Source organism: Leptonychotes weddellii, chromosome 5, assembly GCF_054177405.1.
Source record: "Leptonychotes weddellii isolate Sample4059 chromosome 5, ASM5417740v2, whole genome shotgun sequence".
NCBI lineage: Eukaryota > Metazoa > Chordata > Mammalia > Carnivora > Phocidae > Leptonychotes > Leptonychotes weddellii.
In genome coordinates, this window is record NC_138373.1 from 36505632 (window position 1) to 36518522 (window position 12891).

At 47.5% G+C, this 12891-nt stretch overlaps 1 protein-coding gene and 1 long non-coding RNA gene across 2 annotated transcripts in view; both read right to left on the bottom strand.

The window, feature by feature from the left end:
* The window catches only part of DIP2C (DIP2 acetate--CoA ligase C (putative)), a 356092-nt gene that overhangs the window by 319116 nt on the left and 24085 nt on the right, over positions 1–12891 (bottom strand). The gene's annotated exons all lie outside the window — the stretch shown is intronic.
* LOC145721618 (uncharacterized) lies at positions 1117–3017 on the bottom strand. Its single transcript, XR_014145429.1, has 2 exons — positions 2640–3017; positions 1117–2425 (listed from the first exon to the last, which is right to left on the bottom strand). It is a non-coding gene; the product is annotated as an uncharacterized LOC145721618 (long non-coding RNA).

Below are 12891 nucleotides of genomic sequence, written 5' to 3' on the forward strand. Positions count from 1 at the left end.
AGAGACGATGGACTCTGAAAAACAAACAGGGTTCTAGAGGGGAGGGGGGTGGGAGGATGGGTTGGCCTGGTGGTGGGTATTGAGGAGGGCACATTCTGCATGGAGCACTGGGTGTTGTGCACGAACAATGAATCATGGAACACTTCATCTAAAACTAATGATGTAATGTATGGGGATTAACAAAAGAATAAAAAAAAAATTAAAAAATAAAATAAATTAAAAAAAAGTAAAAAAGAACTGGCAACGAGCATGAAATCCAATAAAACTTAGAGTGACATCCAAAAAAAAAAAAAATTTAAAAAATAGAAATGTTTTTTTCTTCCAAACTTCACACAGACCCACTCAATTGAGAATTTCCATTGCTGGAATTACATCCTATTCCTGGGGTTGAAAACCACTGCGTTAACATGCATGAATGATAACATTTGCTTTTTCACAAGCATATCTGAACATGAACCATAGTGTGGGGGAGGGGGAGGACAGAGGGGAAAAAGCTCAGCAAATATCACACATATTCTATGGCAACTGAATACTTTTTAAGTATTATATTTATTTATCATAATTATATATGCTCTGAGTGTGTTACTTTTATTAACTGAATCAAGTTCATATCTGATCATAAGGAAATGATTTTTCTTATTGGAAAAGGAGAGAATTCAGGAAGCGTAAAATACTATAACTCCCTTAAAGCAAAACACCAGAACTGGCTTCCCTTTTCTCACATCACCCCATAATTTTCAGATTTGGGGTTTTGTCATGTTCTAGCAAATGTCGTGAATTAGAGGGAAATTAGGAGTCAGAACACAGCATGTAAGTGTTATCTGAGTTCTTAACTAATTCAAATATGTTGAGTGCTATAAGATGAAATTTATAGTTTAAACCACAATCTCAAGTCACTTGCCAAATGATACCCTATTTTAAATAAAGTATAGGTTCTTTCTGGCAGAAAATCAAAGTCTGTATCTGAGTTAAGAGAAGCAATGCCGTCCTTCTGACAAACACACTCATGGTTTAGGTGACCATCTGGCACCAACATTCAAGTGTTCCGTGCTTTGTAACACACCATTAACACATTGAAATTGGAGAGAAACTTTAGACCACATTTGCTGTCCAAAGTTCACGTCAACTCAAGCTGTCTACAAGGTGCATGATTTCCTTATCGGGAAGAGCATTTTCATTCTGCGTTGGGAAGGATGCAAGCCAAGGGAGAGAGAGGAGCCCACCACCTCCAGGTTCCACCCAGAGACACTCTTGTGGGGCGCTGCGTCTGCCTCCAGAGAGTGATCAGAACCCCAGGCGGCAGGTGCCCCTGCTTCAAGGCGGTGGCCGGAACCTCAGTCCTGTGGGGACAACAGCAGGAGCCTCAGGGTCAGGGCCGTGGTCCGCAGAGAAGGCAGGATTTACAATGTCTGCACACAGTGGGCAGAGCAGTTACCTGCAGCCATGTCTGGATGTGCCCTCCCTGGGGTGGGACCCTGACCCAACAGGCTCCTTAGAATCCCTTCCCTGGAAACAGCGGCTTGGGGCCACCAGCCTGTGGTTTCTTCGGGTGAGCAGGGAAGGCTCAGGCAGCCCCCGCCACCACCAACCGAGGCCCATGTGCAGGGCCTCCCACTCATTCCTGCTCTTTGTATAAGTGAACAGAGTGGTTTTCTGCTTCTTGCCACCAGAATCCCGAAGGCTGCCAGCCTACAGGTAGGACTCAGGCTTTCTACCTGCACTCCCACCTGCTCATGAAAGACAATGCAAACCCCCTCCCCAACACTTCTGGGCACGTTGCAGGTGCACTCGGGACCAAACCTGAAATCCCAGAGTTCCCACATCCATCTATAGAGGGTGGACACCAGGCTGTGCTCTGCTGCTCTCCCTGCCCCACCTCGGGCGGGTACACATGCCCCCACGCCCCATGTCAGCACCCCTCCGAAGGCCCTTCCCAGACCTGCCCCACGGCCCCTCCAGCTCCGTCTCCCCGAGCCTCCTCCCAGCCAACTCCCACCCCGGTGCCTGCCAGAGTCCAGGGCCTTCACCCCTGCACCCCAGTGCTGCCTCCCACAACCACCAGACCCTCCACCAGCTGCACCAGATCACTGAGCACCAGTCAGCATGCCCCACCACGAGACCTGGGGCCACATCAGCCCCCCACGTCTACCCTCAGCCTGGGAGAATGCACCACAGAACAGGGCAGAATGAATGAGGGGATGACCGAACTAAACACTCAAGATAAAAAAGAAAGTGCGTGAGACAGCTACTGCCTAAGTATTCTACAGAAAGAATTGTGCAAAAAACTTGGAATTTTTCTTTAACTTGTTTCAATGCCTTCCCAATAATACATTTTTAAAAAGTATTTCCCCAGAGTGTATAGCTTTTATAATGTAAGAACATAGGCCTCTGATAGTAGCTCTGAACATTTAAAAAAAAGTCACATCTTCGGGCGCCTGGGTGGCTCAGTCGGTTAAGCGACTGCCTTCGGCTCAGGTCATGATCCTGGAGTCCCGGGATCGAGTCCCGCATCGGGCTCCCTGCTCAGCGGGGAGTCTGCTTCTCCCTCTGACCCTCCTCCCTCTCGTGCTCTCTGTCTCTCATTCTCTCTCTCGCAAATAAATAAATAAAATCTTTAAAAATAAAAAAAAAAAAGTCACATCTTCAAATTCCCAAATACCGTCCTTGGCACAGAAAAAGTCTCTCCATCGAAAGCAGCACTCGGCACAGAGCTGCCAGACAAGGGAGGTGGTGCCCCCCGCCCAGGTGACTCGTCAGCACAGTGAAAGGGAAAGCGCAGCACATGAAGGAAGAAAGCGCAGAACTCTCGGGTATGAAACATACCCAGTGCTCGCACATCCTGGGGAAGATTCTATTAATACTACTGACATACACAGCTAACAGTAATTCCAACTGGTGATACCCTCATCGACGCGCTGACATAGTAAATAAAATGAACAAAATTCAGAAACCGGAACAGGGTGTATTTCAGTTAAGAATCGTGCACCGGGGGCACCTGGGTGGCTCAGATGGTTAAGCGTCTGCCTTTGGCTCAGGTCATGATCCCAGGGTCCTGGGATCGAGCCCCACATCGGGCTCCCTGCTCGGCGGGAAGCCTGCTTCTCCCTCTCCCTCTCCTCCTGCTTGTGTCCCCTCTCTCACTGTGTATCTCTCTGTCAAGTAAGTAAATAAAATCTTTAAAAAAAAAAAAGAATCGTGCACCGCGCACCACCCCTGGTGAAGACAGACGCTCTGCTGGCTGCAGAGGAAACTGGGATCATCTCTGCTCCAGACCACAGTGCCCAGCCCCTCGGGCAGGATGGAGCCCTGGGCAGGGCGGCGTGGGCCGTGGACCCTCAAGAAGCCTGCTGCGGAGCACAGCCGGCCAACACCCGGGCCTGTGCAGGACGCGGACACGGGAGCCTCGCAGCCCCAGCCTGAGACCTGGGACCCCCCCTGACTTGTTTGGGGATCCAAGAACCAGCTGTTGTCACTCGAAGCTACTACCCATCTGCACCTACTGGTCAGCACAGGCCAGGCCGACCCAGCACCCACACTGAACGCCCATCTTCTGCTGGGAGAAATAAAATCCCGTTACACAGAAGCGCCCCTCTCCACCTGCCCTTCCCGGCGCAAACCGCGCTTTCTGCTTATCTTCTGCACGGACTGGCACAGAACCCACCTGGGGGGTCACCACCTCTCTCATGCAGAAATGGGATCACGGCAAAGGTCCCTGCTGTCCCTGGGCGCTTCTGCTGGCCGGCAGATACAGATTCCACTTATTCTTTCTCGCCAGCTCCGCCGCGGTCTGCTAGGAGCTGCGCTCACGTTTCTAGCACTGTCTCCCCAGGTGCCTCAAGCCCTCAACGGCCTCTGCGCCCCGAAACCAAGGGCGCTGGGTGCTCCAGCGGGGAGCCCCTGGACGCCCCTCGTGGCGGCTGCGCAGCGCGGACTCTTGGCCAGGCCAGCAGCCCCACACGCACCCGCGGCCTGCATGGTGGGAACGGTGAGCAGTGGTGCTGGGCATTCCGGGGCATTTCCTTTAAAAGTAAAGAAAAATGCAGAGATTTGATGTTATTTTCACAAACTTTCATCAAAGCCTCCAGGAAACCAGAAAGGCCTTTGTTGGTCATCAGTCACCTTTGCTAACAAATCAAGCATCTCCCCATCCAGGCGGAGCCCCCGAGCCTCGCAAGACAGCCCAGCGCCCTCAGAGACTAGCAACGCCCAGGACCGAGCTGGACAGGCCGCACGGGCTGTCCCCCCGCAGAGCTGGCCCCCGCTCCCGAGTACCCTCTGCGCTCACAGAGGTGTGGTCCTCACCGGGGTCTTGTGCACTGCATGGCCCCCAAGGGGAAAGCCAGCGTCCCTGCCACGCCAGCCGCGGCCATGCCTTGCCTCGCGTCAGACAGTCACACTGACGGAAGACCGACCTGTGGGGTAGGGGCTCCTTCTGCTGTGCTCACCACCTGGTCTTCCTGTCTGTGACCATGTTGAATTTTCTTCTACCACCTGTGATTAATCCTGCCCTCCCGCTCAGGGGGAAGTGGATGCCCCAAAACTCCTGCATCAAACGTCCCTTCCCCAGGCGGACGGCTCCCAGGGGCAGGCTGGGAACGCGGTGTGGCATCTCCGGTCAATCCTAAGTACTTCCAGATTCGGGGGGTAAGGCCTTGGTTGCGTGTCACCGAGAACCAGCAGTCCTGTTCCCTCCTATCCAGAACCACTCACTTCTGGTTAGAAGACAACATCTGGTTGTCTAGAGACCAGTTTTCCAAGAAAAATGCTGTGAGGATGAGAAATGCCCACAGCACACAGGCTCCTGCGAGCGGCCCTGGTCACTTCCTGAAGCAGCAGCTGCGGGACACCATCCGTGTGACCCACAACACCTCCTCGCAGCTCCCCCAGGCCTGCGCTTCCCTGAGCGCACGGAGACCTGTGGGGCGGGGCGGGGCGTGCCTGTGGGGCGGGGCGGAGCGGAGGGGAGGGGGGCGCCGGCAGGGAGGAGTGCCCCTTGCTGATGCCGGTCAGAGACCCGAGCCCCCGCCGGCCCTCTGGCCTCAGCTAAAGAAAGAAGAGGCAAAGGCCCCTGCCTGTGACCTGCCTCCCACTTCCCACCAGGAGACCCTCCCCTCAGACGTGGACGCAAGCTGGACACCCTCCGGCCATGTGCAGCAGCCGGTGGAACAGGGGTGCACCTCCCTGCATAGGGAACATCATCACAGCAGTCCTGGCGGAGGACTCCCAGGGAGGGTGCTGGAGAGGTCGGACATTCGGGGTAGGGCGTGGGGTCTGTAGAGGGCACGCAGCAGTGACAGGCCATAGGACAGGACCCCTGCCATCAGCCAGAGTAAGCACAAGGATGGGGCACCCTCATTCCACACCAGTCACACCTTAAAAAGTCTCATGGCTAAGAGACCCCACAACCTACTAAGCAAACAAAGAATCCCTTTAGAGGCTCATCAGTAAACCTCAACGCCCAGGGAGCCCTTGGCTCTCCCAGCCCACGCCTCCCTTTGCACAAAGGCCTGTTTCCACAGCACCGGGAGCTGCTCCTGGGATCACGTGCTTTCGCAAACAGACAGTTTTGGTCAGAGACAGTTTTTGAAGAACGGGCTTTGAGAAACACGTTATCAGACCATCTCAAGCCTTACCCAGGAAGCTCCCTTCTAACTCGGGCCAAGAGAAAAACAAGATAACCTGTAAAATGTGCCAGTGTCATCAAATCCAGGGGACAGGAAAGACACCACATTCAACATTTGCTGGGGTGGGGGCTCAATTTAGGACACATCCCCAAAGCCACAGACCTGGGAGAAATCCTGCCCCACCTCAGCCCCCCATCCATCCATCAAGGTCCAAACTGCACAAGGGCAATGAGAAGCTCAGCAAAACCTCCGGCAACAGGTGGGGCTTAAGGCAAGTATGTCAGCTGGTCCTCTGGAGCCACTCACAGGACAACAGTGCCGTCAACAGTCACAATTCTGACCCGTGAGCTTGCTGGAGGAAGCACCCATCACAAACTCAAGTCCTAACCCTATCACTAGGATTTCCTGATTCAGAAAGGTTAAGATAAGGTACATCTTTGGATAAGAGGAAGTCTCCCACCGAGATGGGCACTAAAGGACCTCAACAGTGCTCAAGCCTCAGAGACCCCATGCCCTTCACAGAGACCTAGAAAGGATGAAACCAGGGCTGGCTCAGAGGTGACCTGCTAACGTCCCACCTGGAAGAGACCCTATGCGCTCACATCTGAGTTGTCAGGCTCCAGACTCCCGAGATGGGGCATCTCGGACAGGCAATGACCACCAACCACAATGTCATGTGCACTTCTCAGGGTCACCTGATGCTGGCTGTTCCATTCCCCCCCCGCCCCAACCCCTGCCAAGGAGGGCTCCGGCCAAGGGCCACAAAGGAGCCCACAGCTTGGGACGAGCCGGGGGTGGGGGGTGGTAGGGGACAAGCCGGGGGACAGTGGCAGTGCGCTGCTCACCCCCCCCCCCCGCTTTCACACTTCATGGCCGACAGCTGCTGATGGGTGCTCTGCGGACACCTGAGGGTCTGAGACCACCCCAGATGAAAGAACAGTGGGAGTCCGTTCCAGGTGAAACCACTCCCAGCACACAGAGCTGAAGGGCCCCAGCACTCAGCACCAGCGGCTTCCACCCCCCAACCAATAAAGTCTGCTTTTGTTAAAAATAAACCCCAGTCATGAAAAGGCTGATATTCCACACCCCTGTGGTACGGACAGTGCACCCCTTCTCAGTGAGGGAAAGTACTTTAGAAATAATTAGAGTATTAACAATGGCTAAACTCCACAGAGCACTGGACACGTGCCAGGCAGATGCGTCTACTTACAAATACTCCATTTGGAAGCCCTGCCACATGGAAAGCACATAAATGGGACCATCAAATGACCCCCAGAGAGTGAATAAATGGCCCTGGAAGTCAGAGAAAACAGCCTTATCAGACTGACTCTTCCCTCTCAGTCCTGAGTCTCGGAGTCCACCACAGAAGCATCACGACCAGAAATGCTAAGTCAGGCTGTGCTGGTCTGTTGTACTACATAGTGTTCTTATGCAGGGCTGTGTGGTCTGTGCTGTTCTAGACTACATCATACAATGCTGTGCTAGGTGGTCTCTTCTATACTACATAATGCTGTGTTACGTGGTACAGTGTGGTCTGTTCTGTACAGTTCTATCCAACACTGTGCTGTGGGGTCCGTTCTAGACTCTTCAACACTGTGCTGTGGGGTCCGTTCTAGACTCTTCAACACTGTGCTGTGAGATCCGTTCTAGACTCTTCAACACTGTGCTGTGGGATATGTTCTAGACTACACAATGCTACAGCAGTCTGTCCTATACAATACAATGCCATGCTATTTGGTCTGTTATATTCTACGTAATACCATGCTCCACCAACTCTACTACAGTACACTGAAGTTACACTTTATGAAAGTTACACTTTTATCTCTTTTCTAAGCTCTTCTCAAAGACAATATCCAAGTGCAACTTTTCATTATATTTTTAAATAATGTTTATTAGTATGCAGATGCACATTCACTATAACCAGTGACATTACCTAACTCATATAATTAACCATTTCTTACAGCTGGGCTTCTATGGGCTTCTTCCTAAGTCTTTTGCAGGCTGGTTTCCTTGTGAAGAAGGGAGTACATCATGCAGTAGGATGCCAGCAAGCCAGCATGTGGCCCCGTGTTGAGGGGGTCGGTGGACAACGGGCATGAGGCACACAGTAGACTCCAGAACAGCAGAATGCAGGCGGGAGAAGGAAGGAGGAAGAAACAGAAACCCTGCTGTAGTTAAATCGGTGTAGTGTTGGGGACCCTTTGAGTGCTGGAAGTTTACACAGCATGTTTGTTACCAAGAATACTAATCACTAACCACTCCTCCCTGGCAAACACCACTATTAACCCACCTGTATTTTGTGCAGCATATTCTATCATGTATCCAGGAAATCGCACACAAAGCTCATAAGGCAGCACTGATGTTATTTTTAACTTGATGTCTGTGACACCTCTGCACCATTAAAACATCAACTCTCACAACTTACATCAATATAGATTTCATATACCTTCAGGCACCTCTCCCTAATGGCTGGGCTGCTTAAAAGTGCTATCCTTCCCTGAGCAGAAAGCCAAGGGGTTGTGGGCAAGGACTTCCCAGTGATGTGTCCCTGCCAGAGAGGGCTTCACAAATCAAACACACACAGGGAGAAGAAAGGCTCAAAGAGAAGAACTACAAAACACAACTGGAAAACAAGTAACAAAAGGCAATTAAATACATTTACATGCCAATGATTAATACTTTAAATGTAAATGGACTAAATGCTCAAATCAAAAAGAACAAGGTGACTGAAGGGATAAAAAAGTAAGATCCATCTGTATGCTGCCTACAAGAGACTCACCTCAGACCTAAAGACACATACAGACTGAAAATGAAGGGCTGGAAAAACATACCAAGCAAATGGAAGGGGTGGGGGGCAGGATATCACGACTTATATCAGACAAAACACACGTTAAACACTATAACAAGAGACAAAGAAGGACATTACATAACGATAATGGGATCAATCCCAAGAAGAGGCTATGACAATTTTAAATATCTATGCAACCAACATGGGAGCACCTAAATAAAGCAAATATTAACAGACATAATGGGAGAAGTTGACAGTAATACGATAATAGTAGACTTTAACACCCCACTTACATCAATAGACAGATCATCCAGACAGAAAACCAGTAAAGAAACAAGTAGCTTTGAATGACAAATTAGGCCAGATGGACCTAATGGATACATACAGAACATTCCATCCAAAAACAGAATACAGGAGCACCTGAGTGGTTCAGTCCGTTAAGTGTCCAACTTGATTTCAGCTCAGGTCATGATCCGAGGGTTGTGAGATTGAGACCCACATCAGGATCCTCACTTAGCACAGAGTCTGCTTGGGATTCTCTCTCTCCCTCTCCCTCTGCCCGCCTCTCCCTCCACTCATGCTCTCCCCCTCTCTCTAAAATGATAAATAAACAAGAACAGAATACATAGTCTTTTCAAGTTCACATGGAACATTTTCCAAGACAGATCACATGTTCAGCCACAAAACAAGTTTCAATAGTCAGGAAGATTGAAATGTCAAGCATCTTTTCGGACCACAGCAGTATGAAATTAAAAGTCACTTGTAAGAAAAAAATCTGGAAAGAACAAATACATGGAGGCCCAACAACATGCTACTAAATGATGAATGAGTCCATCAAGAATTCAAAGAAGAAATGAAAAAACACATGGAGACAAATGAAAATCAAAAAAATGGTCTAAAATCTTTGGGACACAGCAAATGCCATTTTAAGAGCATGGGCATGGATGGAGCCTGCTTAAGAGTCTCCCTCTCCCTCTGCCCCTCCCCCCCTTTCCCTCTAAAAAGAATAAAAAGTTTAAAAAAATAAAGGAGGAGAAATAACAGACACCACAGAAATAAAAGGATTATAAGAGAATATTGTAAAAAGTTAAAGCCAACAAACTAGACAACCTAGAAGAAATGGATAAATTCCTAGAAGCATAATCTTCCCAAACAGAATCAGGAAGGAGTAAAAAATTTGAACAGACTGATTATCAGCACAGAAATTGAATCAATAATCAAAAAACTCCCAACAAACAAAAGTCAAGAACCAGATGCTTCACAGATGTCTACCAAACAATGAAGTAAGAGTTAATGCCTACTCTTCAGAAGCTATTCCAAAAAAATAGAAAGGAAAACTTTCCAATTTATTATACGAGGCCAACATTACCCTAATACTAAAACCAAATAAAGACAATACAAAAAAAGAGAACTATAGGCCCATATCCTTGTTGAACACAGATGCACAAATCCTCAACAAAATAGGAGTAAACCAAATTCAACAATAAATTAAAAAAATCATTCACCATGATCAAGTAGGATTTATGCCAGGGATGCAAGGGTGTTTCAGTATTCACAATCAATGTGTTATATCACATTAACAAGGATGAAAGCCATATGATCATTTCAATAGATGCAGAAAAGGCATTTGGCAAAGTACAACATCCATTCATAAAAAACTCTCAAAGTAGGGATAGAGGGAACATACCTCTCAACATAAAATGAATACATTAAAACCCACAGTTAATATCATCCTCAACGGAGAAAACAGAGCTTTTCCTGTATGGTCAGGAAAAAGATAAGGATGTCCACTCTCACCGCTATTATATTCAGCATAGTACTGGAAGTCCTAGCCACACCATTCAGACAAAAGAAATAAAATGCATCCAAATCCGCAAGGAAGAAGTCAAACTTTCACTATCTGCAGATGACATGATACTATATGTAGAAATTTATAAACCCCACCAAAAAAACAACCAGAACTGATAAATTCACTAAAGTTGCAGGATAACAAAATTAATATACAGAAGTCTGTTGCATTTGTCGCACAAATAAAGTAACAGAGAAATTACAACAATCCCATTTACAACTGCACCAAAAACAATAAGATACCTAGGAATAAATCAAACCAAAGAGATGAAAGACCTGTATTCTGAAAACTACAGAACACTGATGAAAGAAACTGAAGAGGACACAAACAACTGGAAAGACATTCCATGCTCATGGATTGGAAGAACAAATACTGTTAAAATGTCCATACTGCCCAAAGCAATCTACACACTTAATGCAGTCCCTGTCAAAATACCAATAGCATCTTTCACAGAACTGGAACAAACAATCCTAAAATTTGGATGGAACCACAAAAGCAATCATGAGAAAGAACAAAGCTGGAGGTATACAATCCCAGATTTCAAGCTATACCACAAATCTATAGTAATCAGAATATGGTACTGGCACAAAAATAGACACATAGATCAATGGAACAGAACAGAGATCCCAGAAATAAACCCAGGTTTATATGGTCAATTAATCTATGACAAAGGAGGCAACAATATACAATGGGGAAAAGACAGTCTCTTCAACAAATGGTGCTAGGAAACTGGACAGTCACATGCAAAAGAATGAAACTGGACCACTTTCTTACACCAATAACAAAAATAAACTCAAAATGGGTTAAAGACCTAAATGTGAGACTTGAAAGCCTAAAACTCCTTAAAGAGAACATAGGCCATAATCTCTTTGACACTTGCCTTAGCAACATTTTTCTGGATATGTTTTCTCAGATTAGAGAAACAAAAGCAAAAATAAACTATTGGGGATACATCAAAATAAAAAGCTTTGCACAGCCAAGGAAAGAACCAACAAAACAAAAGGCAACCTAGGGAATGGGAGAAGATATTTGCAAATGACAATCTGATAAGGGGTTAATATCCAAAACATATAAAGAACTCCTACAACCAACACACACACACAAAAATCTGATTAAAAGATGGGCAGAGGACCTGAATAGATATTTTTCCAAAGACAATATTCAGATAGCCAAGAGACACATGAAAAGATGCTCAACATCACTGATCATCATGGAAATGCAAATTAAAACCCAATGAGATATCACTCACCCCTGTCAGAATGGCTAAAACCAACAACACAAGAAACAACAAGTGCTGGAGGCATGTGGAGAAAGGGGAACCCTCGTGCACTGTTGGTGGGAATGCAAACGGGTGCAGCCCCTCTGGAAAACAGTATGGAGGTTCCTTAAAAAGTTAGAAATAGAAAGATCAAATGATCCAGTGATTTCCACTACTGAGTATTTACCCAAAGAAAACAAAAGCACTAATTTGAAAATTAGCTCCCCTATGTTTATAGCAGCATTATTTACAATAGTGAAGAGAATGGAAGCAGTCCAAGTGCCCATCAATAGATGAATGGAGAATGATGATGTGGTATATATATATACAATGGAATATTACTCAGCCATAAACAAGGAGATCTGGCCATTTGTGATGACATGGATGGACCTAGAGGGTACTACGCTAAATGAATTAAGTCAGAGGAAGACAAATACCATATTATTCCACTTGTATATGTGATCTAAAAAAAAAAAAAAAATTCCTACAAAAAAACCAACGGGTGGTTGCCTGAGGGGAAGAAGGTGGGGGATGGGTGAAACAGATAAAGGGAATTAAACAGGTACAAACTTTCAGTTATAAAATAAGTCACAGAGATGAAAAATTCAAACACACAGACATACATGCTCATACACTCACAGAGCACACATTCACACCCATGCACACGCACGTGCACGCGCACACACACACACAGAGGCTCAATCATTTAACTCTACAAAAAGTGGCACATCCTCCCGAACATACCTTCTGGAAATTAAGGAGCCCCCTTCCCTGCACAGCTCACTCTCAGGTAGCGAGGCTGCACCAAGACCTCTTCTCTAGCGTCTCCCGAATGTGAACTGAGCCGACTCTGCTGATTAGCCCAAGTCAGCAAAGATGTATGTTCTGAACTCAGACTGAATGCACTCATTCTCCCCGTCACCAGGGTAACAACAGTTCTGCGAAGCGGGGCTGTGCAATATGGTGCCACTTATTCAATATAACTTCCTGGGATCTGACCCACTTACAATGTTTTTTCTGTCTGAGTGATTTCCTCCTGACTAAAATCATGAGATAATTCCTTCCCCTCCTGCTCTTTGCTTCCGCACCCTCGCCCTACCCTTTCATCATCCCAGAAAATAAATCAGACTTGTCAACATCGAAGGCTAAGGATTCGCCTTTGGAAAGGAGAGCACGGCCCAAGGAACCAGAGACAGGGAATGTTCTCTCTGGAAAGGCAGGTGACGGGATGGCAGGAGCCCCGGGTCTCTCTGCAGTCAGAGGGGTGCAGATGCGCCCGGGAGCAGTTCACAGCCCGGCTCGGCGTTCCCGTCAAAGACGAAGACTGTGTCCGACACAATGAGCTCATGGAGCAGCACTGAAGAGACACACC